Here is a 12,897-nt window from a genome sequence, read left to right as displayed (position 1 = left end):
CAGGAAACTAAAAGGGCTTTCCATACCAAGATTGGGAAAGACAGAAGCCCTGTCTGATGACTGCTTTCAAGCACCTACCCTATATGGGCTTAAACCTAAGAGACAAATGGATCAATATTCTTTAAACTGAAAATGACAGAGAAGGCCAAAAATACCAAGACCCAGTCTAAAGAGAAGGGTCTCCACTGGGTAGGGGGCAAGCCTAGAAAGACTTTTCGCAACTCTCAGCCTGAGACTCAGGCCCTTGATTCTAGAGGAGGTAAGGTGGTGCATACAGTAGAAGGCTGGCTGGATTTGGAGTGGGTAGAGACCTGTATTTGGATCCTGTTTCTGCCACCCATGACTTCAGGGACCTTGGGCAAATCACTTAACGTTTTGTCAACTCAATTTTCTCACCTGTAAAAATGAGGAGGGTGTACGAGATCATCTCTGAGGTCTGTTTCTAGTTCCAGCATCTGTAACTGATCGGTGTAGCAACTAAAGTTCTAGGCAAGGAGGCAGGAAGATCTGAGTTCAAATCTAGCCTCAGACACTGGCTAGCTGTATGACTGGGCAAGTCATTTAATCTCTCTCAGCCTCAGTTTCCTCAAGTGTAAAATTGGGGATGATAATAAGAGTAGCATCTATCTTATAGCATTATTTTGAGACTCAAAAGAGATAATGAATATAAAGTGCTTTGCAAATTTTAAAGCATATATAAATATACTTCCCTTTCTTTACAGAGGTGGAGGACTAGGGCCATAGAATATTGTATATACTGTTAGACTATACTGTTTGGTTTTCATGAACTAGTATTTCTTTTCTCTTTCTTTTAAAATCTTTATTCCAAGGGATGGCTCACAGAGAAAGGGGGTCTGAAGAACACATTAGGAAATGAATGCAGCATAAGCTATTTAAAAAAAAATAGGAATAAAAATATTTTAAATGGTTATTTGAAAAAATTTAAAAAATAAAATGGTTATTTCAGTCCATTGGCCTTTGGGGGCGGGCAGAACAGGTTCTTACTCCCATCCTTTGGGGGTGGGCAGTCCCTAGAAAGAAAGAGTCACATCATTCAGCATGGCAATCACATACCAAAGTCCAAGTGTTCCACGGTGTAGTATTTTTAGGAGTCACTGGCTTGAAGCTTTGCTATACTTTTTTTAACCATGTTGATAGGTTTCACATCATTGCCAGGCGTCCTGCCCCTTTCTATAACCTGTGAAAATTTGGGTGGCCAGCCACAAGACTAAGCCACGGACAAACCTCCTAAGATCGCTGAGCTTTCAAGGGCTTGCTCATGTAAGCTCCGTATTTCCTCAGCTAATCTTCAACAAGAAAAGGGAGTGGAATATTCTTCTGGTCATTCTCTGGCTGAACTCCAAAGGGATCACAGTACAGCCACCCACACAGCAACAACGCACTCCAATTTTGATCCTCTTGGCTAATCATTCATTCACTTGTTTGACAGCTACCTACGTACTTGTAGTGTGCTAGGCATTGTGGGCAATACAAAAGAAGCCATGTTCCATGAGCCTGAAGAGCCTACAGGATGCAGAAAGGAAGATGGCAGCAGAAACCTTCAGTTACCTTCCCAGAGTCAAACCGCTTTCTAATCTTTGTTGTCATGAAGCACTTGAGAGTCAAAAGGGACCCTGGGGATGAACTGCACCAGAGGTGCTTCATCTGGGGTCAACGGAACCCCAAGGATAGACCTCCAGGGGCCCAGGAACTTTGATGGAAAAAAAATTACATATTTGTTTTCATTAATTTCCAAGGGAAATTGAGCATTTCCTTCAATTATTTAAAAACATGATTCTGAAAAGGGTCCCGAGGCTTCCCCAGATTGCCAAAGGGGTTCCATGACACACCAAAAAGGCTAAGAATTCCTGGACCAGGTGATCTCCAAGTTTTGAATTTCTGATTCTACCATTGTCATCTTTGCCCCCAGCCACATATTTAGCCAGATTGGTTTACCCATAGTTCCATGCACCTTTGCTGCTGGAGGATACTCACTTTCACTTCAAGTCACTCATACAAATCCTGCTCCAATCTTTCAGTGCTCAGCTAAAAGGTCATTTCTCCAAGAAGGATTTATTGTTCTCCTCTGTCCCTCCTCCTCTCCTCCTCCCATGCAGAAGTTCTCTTTCTTTTCTCTGGACCCTCATAACACCTTCCTTGTACATGTCACTGATATACTTCCATTTTATTTTGTCTTCTTTGTGTGCATTTGGTCTCCTGAACTCAAGAGTTAGCTTCTGGAAGAAAGGGACTAGAAATGTGTCTCTCTTCCTACCATCCCTGGGGTCCAGCTTAGTGGCATAAACCCAGCTTGTACTTAACAGATACCTGCTGAATCTTTAATGACAGCCCACCTCAAAGTTCCATCTTCTCTGGTGACTAAAATCTAGAGTGAGCTCTCTTTCCTCTTCTCTGCTCCCAGTACTTATTCTTGTTAGCACTCGGGTGGCAAATGTGATATACCATCTTTTAGCCATAGGTGCTTTCCCTGAATCAAGTCTCATCTCTTTAATGCCAGTATTCTAAGGGGCTTATTGTGTGGCCACACATGGAACATCACAGTCTCCTGAAAATTAAAAATGACCATTACTCAGCGGGCAATGGAGAGGCGCATGGTGAGTGGGAGCAGGCTGCAACCCAGTATAATCAAGGACCATCATCAAGGATGGCTTCAAAGAAACAGACGGTGTAATAAGAAGATGGGTTAGTTAAGTAGAAAGAACAAGGGATAAGTGGTGGGCAGCTCATGTGCTTCACTGGTGTCCTCCTGGTGAAATCATGGATGGCTCTCAGAATGTTGGATAGGCCCCTTCAGGTGAAAATATCAGAGGACACGGATAAGAGCGATACCTGGTGGGCAGGCATGGATGGGTGGGGTTGCAATCAGCCTCACCAGAGGTAAGACTCACATGGATGGGCTTCTGAGGATGAGTATTTGAGTGTTTCCATCTTGTAACCTCCCTGGGTCTCAGTTTCCTCATGCGTAAAATGAGGGGGTTGGATGAGACGGCCTCCGAGGGCTCTTCTAGCTCTACATGAATGATCCCATGGGGCTACACTGAAGGGGAGGATCCTGGAGGGATGAACCATGTCTTATACATCTCCTCCTCTCCTCCCACCCCCCACATCCCTCCCCAGTTCCTAACACATAGACTCTCAATAAACGTTTGCAGAAAGAATTCCTAAAACAACGGGCTCAAATCAGGTCGCTTTTCATTGTTCGAAACACCCGATTCATCTGAATCTATTTAACACCTATTCCAACTCTTTCCTGAATGTCAATCTGTCAGCTTTCAAACATTTTCCCCTTTCTAAATATTTTCTTTCCTCCTGCTCTCCCTCCCACCAATGCCAAGCCCTCTTTCTCTCAGCATCCCTCTTCCATGGCGCCCATAATCCACCGGTGAACAGATTGCTGACAGCATTATCGCGGGCAAACAGGACGGCGCTAATGGTAGCAGGCCCTCCTTGCTAGGCAATTATTATAGGCAGAATAATGCAAATGAATCTTAATCTGCCTTGCACAATGGCAGAGGTCTGAGGTCTGCGTGAAACCTTTTGCAGCGCTCAGTCTAGATAGGAGACTTCCCAGATAACGACCTATCTCCAAAACACACCCAAGAGCTTCCTCCTGCTCTTCCCTGTTTATTAAACTCTGCCCCCGGCAGGTACCCGAGTAGCTGGAGATTTCACTGTGCTATTTTGGCTCTCCTCACTCACTCCTAGCATTGCTGCGACCTGCCCCCAGCCCCCTCCTTTCCCTCCTCTCAGAGAAGCAAGACTACCAGGCATGGATCCTGGCTTCACTGCTTCCCAGCTGACAAACCGTGGTTATTAACAAAGAAGCTGAGGCCGAGGCGAGTCACCATCACTGCCGCCTCACTCTGGGGCTGCCTAAAACCAAGTAGGGGCCATAGGACTGACCAAGGGAGAGTCAAAATCAAGTCGCTTCTGGTCACCTTCAAAAGCAAACCTAGAGAAAGGAAAATCATACACCTCACGGCTAGGCTGAAGTCCGGTTAATGGGAAATGCCCAAGCAGAAACAATGAGTAATCTCAGATGGCCTCCTTTATGCAAATGAAAGCAGCAACCTTGGGGTGACCCATGGGATCTACTCAAGCCACCGTCACTCACGTGTATACACACACACACACACACAGAGTCAGGCTCTATTCAAGGTCACTCAAAGATTGAAGGTGGTGAAAAATGATAAAAAAAAAAAGCCATTCATTAGCCTATGTTCGTTTCCTAGTCACCTGCCTTCAAAAATGCCTCCTCCTAGGGGCAGCTAGGTGGCGCAGTGGATAAGGCACCGGCCCTGGAGTCAGGAGGACCTGAGTTCAAATCCAGCCTCAGACACCTAACACTTACTGGTTGTGTGACCCTAGGCAAGTCACTTAACCCCAATTGCCTCACCAAAAAAAAAAAAAAAAAAAAAACCGACCAAAAACATGCCTCCTCCTCCCCTGCCCCTTCTGATGACCTCAGTAACAAGATAGCCTGACATGGTAGAAATGAAGTGCTCCGAGGACAGTCTGCTCTCATTTTCGCTTTTGTGTCCTTAGCACCCAAAGACACTATAGACACCAAGTTCATGCTTGCTGAATGGAATAGCAGAAAGAGCCCTGGGCTCTTTCAATAATTTCCATTGTCATAGTATCTCAGACCTTGGAGATGACCTAATCCATGCCCTTCATTTTATAGATGAGGATCCTGAGGCCCTGTAAGAGCACCAGGCTAACAGAGGGGCAGGATTCAAACCCAGCACCTCTGGCTCCAAATCCTTCTACGATGTTATGCTGTTCTCCCGAGTAAGTCACTGCACCTCAGTTTCCTCATCTGTACGTACGAGGAGATGACCTCTTAGGTCGCCTGTAGCTTAAATATTTTATGCCTCTCCATTTTGGGTCATGGATCTCTTTGGCAGTCTAGGGATCCCTTCTCAGAATAACAGTCTCCCCAATCTATCCACAAAGCTCTCTGTGCATCCTAGGTTAAGGTACCCTGCCTGCCCCCAGGCTGTTAGTCTAGGTCATAAGGTTTCATGGAGATGAGGCTGAAGATAGCATCTTGTTCACTTGTATTTGGCTCTAGACTTTATTTTCATTTTTTCCCCTTTCAGATTTTCCTTCCTAATTATGCTTCAGGTAATATCAAAATGTTCCTGCGTTCCCCAAGCAGGCACAGAGAGACAGAGGAGAAGCCCCAAGGCATTCGGCGGTTTGGGGGAAAGCCAGGCTGGAATTTTAAGTTGACCACAAAGTAGATAATCTACGCATGGGCAATCAAGGGCTGGCTAGCCATGGCCAGATGTGATTATCCCTCTCCTATGTAGCTGTTACCACTCTACACCCCCAGGGGTAGGGATGACTTTAGTTGAGAAATGAAACCATTTCAGATCCATGCAGAGTCATCCCTTTGGTTTTCTTGACCCACATATAGCCTCTGGTATTGAATGACCCTGAGAAACTTGTGACACATTTTCTCAACCACCCAAAGTTCACCAGAGGTCTGGATTTAGCTGCCAGTCCATTCAACTACCAAGGTCCCTTCTTTCCTGGAAACCAATGATATCCTGGCCCAGCAAGATGAGCCCCACTCCTCTTGGATGACACAAATGTTCCAACCATTTGGCCTTGGCGATAAGGTACATGAGCAAGGTTTTCTCTCTCGTGAGCTAGTTTTTACGTTATCAAGATTATAGAATCAAGGCTTAAGAGCTGGAAGGGACGGACCTCAGAGATGATCTGGAATGTCCCCCTAATTCTGAGTGAGACCCACAGAGCTTCTGCTTTGCCTGAGGCCACACAGGGAGTAAGTGGCAAAGCTAGGAGGTCTTGTTCCACACGAATGCTTCCCCAGGTGTTGTATTACGAGACCAGTGCCAAGAGGTAGGCAGGTTCACCTCTGGCTTGTTGGAGGCCCTATCTATCACTACCAAAGAGATGTCCCTTGCTCTCTACTGCCTTCACACCATAAAGCACAGCCACCTAAAGCCCATTGACCTGTGAGCCCTGGGGCCAACCTGGATGATAATAGTATATCTATCATCCACCATTTGTAAATGGCTGCTGGCCCATTACCTGCCATTTGCACAGCTTTCCCCTGGGTCTTTGTATACCAATTTATAAAGATTCCAGATGAAGAAGTACCTAGAAACACCCATAGAACTTCTGTGGTAAACACTGAGGCTTCTAGTGGGTTTGTAAACTCACCTGCCCCAAAACATTCAATGGCTCCATTGAATGGATTTGTGATTCCAAGATAAAATCCCAACTCCTCAGCCTGGGACTACATAACCCTGTATGATCTGGTCCCAAACTACCCATTAACCTTTATTTCTCATTGCTCCTCAACACAGATCTTATGCAAAGCCTCCCCACCATCCTCCCAACAGGCCTTGCTCATTCTCTCTCTCTCTCTCTCTCTCTCTCTCTCTCTCTCTCTCTCTCTCTCAGGTCTTACTCGTTCTAACAGAATCAGGGAATTTAAAAGATCTCAGAGGTAATATATTTAAACCCATGCTTGAACAAAATTCCCTCTACAGCAGGTCTTCATCACCATTTTTGAGTGTCATGGGAAAGGCTATAGTCCCCTTCTCACAATCATGTTTTAAATATTTTAAGGAAATGCTAAGTTTCACTTGGAAGTTACTTAAAACAATGTTTTTGTTCCACCCAGATTCTCTGACCCCCTGAAATCTACTCTTGGTCTCTTGCAGGGGGTGGGGGTGGAGCACTCTCAACCATTAATCATTTGGCTTCTACTAGAAGCCTTCTAATTAACAGGGAACTCACTACTGCTCAAGGCACCCTCATCCTTCTTTGGACAGCTCCAATAGCAAAGAGTTTTCCCCTTATGTTGAGTTGAAATCGGCCTGTATGTAACTTACAACCACTGGCACCAAGTGGGACAAAGACAGTCTACTGAATTTATTACATTCTACCTCACCATCCCTAGTTTCTTCAACTGATTCTGACCATCCTGATCACCATGTTCTGGATGTGTTCCAGATCATTAGGAATGCATCCGGTCACATTGTTCTCAAGGGTTAGAAAGCTCTACCCTCTACTGGGTGCCTATACAATCCTTCAAGGCTCAGGTCAAGTCCAGTCTGCTCTATGTAGCTTCAAGGGCAAAGGCTACATTTTAGGCTTACTGGATAGCTCTTCCTCCTCTCACTATAAAGCCTCCATACTCAGGAGGCACCCAGTCCACACCTGTTGGTGGGCTGATTGATGGGCCCTTTCAGGAAATGGGGATTCATCACAGAGAAATGGAAATAATCACCCCTTTCCTTCCTACTCTCAGCATCAAAGGATAGAACAGATGTGAATGAAATTTGAAAAATAAAAAAATAACTATCCTACAATAGAGAATTATTACCAGCAACCATCTCAATGCATAAAATCCTCCTGTGCTTTCTCTTTGGAGTATGGAAATGATCTTGGTTTCTCAAATGCTCTGCTGGTCCAACCTGAACTCAGGGAGGACCTAACAAGGGGGAAAGGCCTTTCAGTACAAACTTGTCACTGAATTTCATTTCCTGTCCACCAGTCAGTCTCAATAAACATACAGAGGTGCCCTACTGGAAATCGGGAAGACTGTCTATGAAACCATGGAGAGGTTAAGATATCTATGGTGGTGAAAGAAGGAGCCTTACTCATAAAATCATGGCTCATTTGAGGCTGGAAAAAAATGGAATTTGTAGAAATTCAAGGGGACGTAGAGTGTTCTAATGAGGAGAGAACTGGTGGTGGTTGTTCAGTTGTTTCCAATTTTGCATGACCCTATTTGGGGTTTTCTTGGCAGAGATCCTAGAGTGATTTGCTATTTCCTTTTCCAGTTCATTTTACAGATGAGAAAACTGAGGCAAACAGTGACTTATTCAGGGTCACACAGCTAAGGAAGTGTCCGAGGCTAGATTTGAATTCAGGAAGAGGAGTCTTCCCAACTCCAAGCCTGGTGCTCTACCTAAATCAGAGGAACTCCGTTCAAATGACACACCTTCTGACCTGTGTGACCTTGCACAAGTGACTTAGCCACTCTGAGCCTCAGTTTTTTCATCTGTAATATGATGGGGTTGGACTACATGGCCTGGTGGGTTCCTTCTAGCCCTGGATCTGTAATTCTCTGACCCACAAGAGGCGTCATGATATTGAGGATATAGAGAGGCTTGGCTTGAGGTCCTGGCTCTGACACATACGGGCTGTAACCCTGGTGCAGTCACCAAACATCTCAACTGTCCTAAGCCACCCTACTGAGAACAGAAGTTACAGAACAGTTGTTCATCTGCAGGGAGACAGTATGGTACAATGGAAAGAGTACTGACTCTGGAATCAGAGAACTTGGCTTCACCTTTCAACACTGATGATACCTGTGTGACTCGGGGCAAGCAACAACCTGCCTAGCCTCAGTTTACTCATCTGTAGAGGTCCTTCCCAGCTCTAGATTGCTGATCTTCATTGGGATCTGCATCTTCTCTTAGGAGAGCCCCATGATAAAGAAACCATAGTCCTTGAGCAAAAAACAAACTGATAAAAAAAATCCCCAATGAATGCAAAACAAACAAAAATTTATTTTAACTAAAAAACTCTAGTAATCACTCCTACTACTAATATTATCCTGGTTGAGTCACATAAGCCAGAGATGTCTGTCTCACTAATAGAGAGTTATATGGCTAACACCTACATGGTTGTGCTTTAAGATCACATTCGATCCTTTAATAAATTAAAAAAAAAAACAATCAATTATTATGACCCACTGGGGTATGTGAGTGCTATGATTTAGGGGAAGGAAGAAGCCATCCAAACTGATTGGACCTGGCTCAGCCTTCCTCTCCCCATCAAATGCTTCTAACTCATGGTGTCCAAAAAAACCCCAGTCTCTTTCCCCCAAAACCACACCCCTCTCTTCCAAAGTTCCCTGTTTTTATTACCAGCAATACCCTCTTCCCAGGCACAAAAGTTCTCAGTTTCTGTATTATCCTGACCTCTCATTTTCTTCTACCTGACATGCCTGATCAGTTGCCAAAACTTGTTTCTACCTTTCTAGTATCCTTCCACTTCATCCCTTTCTCTCTATTCACAGAGCCACAACCCTAATTCAGGCCTCCATCCCCTCTCCCCCAGTCTACTCAATAGATTCCTAATTAGTCTACTTGTTTCAAGCCTCACCCCACTCCAATCCACCCTCTGTATACCTCCTAAAGTGGTTTTCCTTAAGGGCAAATCCATAAGATCTTTTCTGGTCCTAAAGCTGTGATTTCATGAAGCTAAAAGGAACAAAAGAGTAGAAAGAATGCTTGATGTAGAATCAGGAGAAGTAGGTTTAAAAAGTGGCTGTCTGGCCTCAGACACTTGACACTAGCTGTGTGACCATAAACAAGTCACTTAACCATCACTGGGGAAAAAAAATAAAGAAAAAAGTAAATGAATGAATGAATATATTTTTTTAAAGCGGCTGTAATGCTGGGCGAGTTGCTTCTATGAACCTCAGTTTCCTCCTCTATGGAATAGGGATATGTCTCCTGGGACCAGCTTGTTGGGAGGATGATGCTTGGTAAACCTTAATTAGCAATCAATGTGAATTGTTTCTGTTACTAACATTACAATATGCCACACCAGCTCAGTGGTTTCCTGCTCTGGGAAACTAGCAGCAGTGGGGAGCTGTCCACAGCTGAAGCTGGTGCCAAATATTGGGTCATCGTCTCCATCCTACAAGGTGGGATTAAAAAGATGCCATCAAGTTTGTGGAGCTGAGCATGTGAAATTGTCAAACGGGAGCTGGTCAAACATGTCTAAAGGCCCCCATGCCTTGAGCTCTTCCCTGACCTCAGAGTGAGTCTGCCTGCTTTGCCTTTGGATGCCACTGCTGCTGGGCTACCAAGAAGGTTATGCTTCCCTGCTCTATCCTCTGGCCACTTATATTCCTATCCCACTAACTCTATTTCAGATACTGGGCAAACCTCCTGTCCCTGGCTCTGGACCACTAAGTACCTCTGATTAAAACTCCATACCAAAGTGTCGGAGATTTGGAGACTCTGAAAGCTGGATTCAAGTCCAGCCTTTGTCCACTTATATAGTTAGCTCCATGACCTGGAGCAAGGAGAGACAGTAGGATCAATAGAGCAGAGAGAAAGCTAGTCTTGGGAGTGATAATACCCTAGTTCAAATCCTAGTTCCGTCAAACTATTATCAGTGTGACTTTGAGTGAATTACTGTGCCTCTCTGCAAAATGAGGAGCTTGGAACAGGTGGCTCCTAAGGGCCATTCAATCTTTGTGATTCTCAGGTTTTTTTTTTTTAAATTTTTGATTTTTTTGTACACACACAGTTTATTTGTTTTGTTTTTACAATTAATTTGTTTTGTTTTGTCTTTACAGTTAATTTTTTTGGGAGGCAGAGCAATGGGGGTTAAGTGACTTGCCCAGGGTCACACAGTTAGTAAGTGTCAAGTGTCTGAGGCCGGTTTTGAACTCAGGTCCTCCTGAATCCAAGGCCAGTGCTTTATCCACTGCACCACCTAGCTGCACCCCCTCAGTTAATTTTTTTGTTTGTTTGTTTGTTTCAGGGCAATGAGGGTTAAGTGACTTGCCCAGGGCCACACAGCTAGTGTCAAGTGTCTGAGGCTGGATTTGAACTCAGGTCTTCCTGAATCCAAGGCCAGTGCTTTATCCACTGCACCACCTAGCTGCACCCCCTCAGTTAATTTTTATTGCAAATTTAGTACTTTTTACCAGAGCAGTAGAAGTAAGGGGGAAGAATTGATCTCCCCACAAACCACAGCCCAGTTGTTTCCATCACAGAACTACTGAATTCTCGTATTTTAAAAATGAGAACAAGAAATTTGTGGAAAGGAAATTTTCCTCAGCATTACTTACTTCGAACTGAGCTGAAAGCAGTGAGGGAGCCCTCAGCAATCTGGCCCCACCCTAACCCTTCCAGTTTTATCTCAGACCAAGGAGAAGGCTCTCCTCCCCCCCAGATTAATCTCCTCAATGCTCTTTGGACCTCTGTGTCTCACACACCACCATTAATTCCCCTTCCATTCCTCAGCCTGGAACTGGTTTCTTTTCTGCCCATCTAAACCTCTCTAAACCATCTTTCAGGTTCCAATGAACACCCCAACTTTTCTGTGCAGTGTTCGCTGACCACCCCCAGCCCCAAGCTACTGTTCACCTCTGAGCCTGGCAGCCCTGCCTGCCATCTGTGCCTCTTCTTGGGCACTCATCGCATACTGCCTGGCATGATTAGCTCTATTTTATATTTCTGTTCCATTTCCCCACGTCAATTACAAGCTCTTTCAGGGCTGGCGCTAGGTCTCTTCCACTCCCTCGGCTCCCCCACCGTGCCCAGTACACAGCTGATACTCAATCAACAGTCATGACTGATCGATTGATAGATGTATGCCAACATCTCCAAACTGAAAAAGCAGGAGAGAGACTGGGAGAAGAAAACTGGTCTTCAAGTCCAATGCATAAACATGGAGAGCTCTTGAGAGCATCTGGCAAACTTTCAGCCTGGGGACCAATTTCAATGAAAAAAACCCAAATCACACTAACACCTTATCTGAGGGTAAAGGAGTTGGGACGGGGGAGAGGAGAAGAACAAATCAGAAGAACAGCATTGCTTTTGGGGGTATCCCGATTAAGACATTATAAATTATGAATCAGACCAGGAAGAACATCAGATATGGTGATACATGAGACCAGATTGAGGACAACCCTGAATAGGAAGTAGATTATAGGGCAAATGGTTGATGGTCTTATCTTTACCACGAGCTCCACCACCTTCTTTAGGGTGCCTCCTTTCTCTAGGGCTTTTTAATGAGGTCCATGTTTTTAAAAAATACATATTTTGTATAACTGTATTTCACTATAATTGGTTTCCTTTAGAATGCTATGTGTTTTATACTAGGCACCCTAGACCAGAGCTTCTTAAACTTTTTACACTCATGACCCCTTTTCACCTGAGAAATTTTTTAGGTGACCACAGGTATATAGGTCTGTAAAATAGGCATACATAACCTTTTACTGGTGCCAAATTTTTTGCAACCCCCACATTCTGTTAGGTGAGCCCATACGGCATCATGATACACAGTATAAGAAATTTTGATCTAGAACATCATTCTGGGAAGCCCACAGACTTGGCTAGATTACCAAAAGGATTCATGTCACAAAACAAACAAACAAACAAACAAACAAAGAGGTCCTACATGGGAGCTGGTTGACTTCCCAACCTGCTGGCTAAGCACTGAGAGGTTATCATCTGGGAATCTCATCACATCTCATCATAACCCACCCCTCTCAGCTGTCCAATCTTCTTACACCTTCTCCCATCCCCTTCCCAAAGTCCCCCTACACACTCTTAGATCCAGTGCCATTGTTCTAAGAGCTGTTCCTAGGAAAAAAAAAAGACTTTCCATCTTCCAAAGATGGAAAGCATTTTCTCCAACTGTCCCCCTGTGGCGGTAAAATTTTCCCTCCCCATCTCTACCTCCTGACTTCCTTCCAGGACCAGCTAAAATTTCACCTTTTCTCCTCCCTAGTGTTGATCATTTCCAACTTATTGTATATAGTTTGTTTGTGAGTGGTCGATCTAGAATCAGGAGAACTGTGTTTGAATGTGGGCTGTGATCCTAAGCAAGTCATCTCTCTAAGCCCCAATCTCCTTACCTATAAAATGGGGATATGTCTCATAAGACCTGTCTTGCCTGTCTCATGTGGTCCTTGGAAAGATGGTGGATCTCCACCTTGATAGGTCTCAGTTTCCTCGTCTGTAAAATGAAGGGGCAGGGATAGATGATCGGATAAAAAAGGATTTATTAAGTACTATGTGCAAAGTAGTGTGCTAAAGGCTGGGAATAGAAATAGAAAAATCAGCCAATTCCAGTTCT

General features: G+C 44.5%; 1 protein-coding gene across 6 annotated transcripts in view; it reads right to left on the bottom strand.

Moving 5' to 3' along the window:
* ZMIZ1 (zinc finger MIZ-type containing 1) overlaps positions 1-12,897 on the bottom strand; it is a 469,106-nt gene that overhangs the window by 370,622 nt on the left and 85,587 nt on the right. The window lies entirely within an intron of this gene.

Source organism: Dromiciops gliroides, chromosome 2 (assembly GCF_019393635.1).
Source record: "Dromiciops gliroides isolate mDroGli1 chromosome 2, mDroGli1.pri, whole genome shotgun sequence".
Taxonomy (NCBI): domain Eukaryota; kingdom Metazoa; phylum Chordata; class Mammalia; order Microbiotheria; family Microbiotheriidae; genus Dromiciops; species Dromiciops gliroides.
Note: the sequence above shows the minus strand (reverse complement) of the source record. Positions and strands in the feature narration are given on the sequence as shown.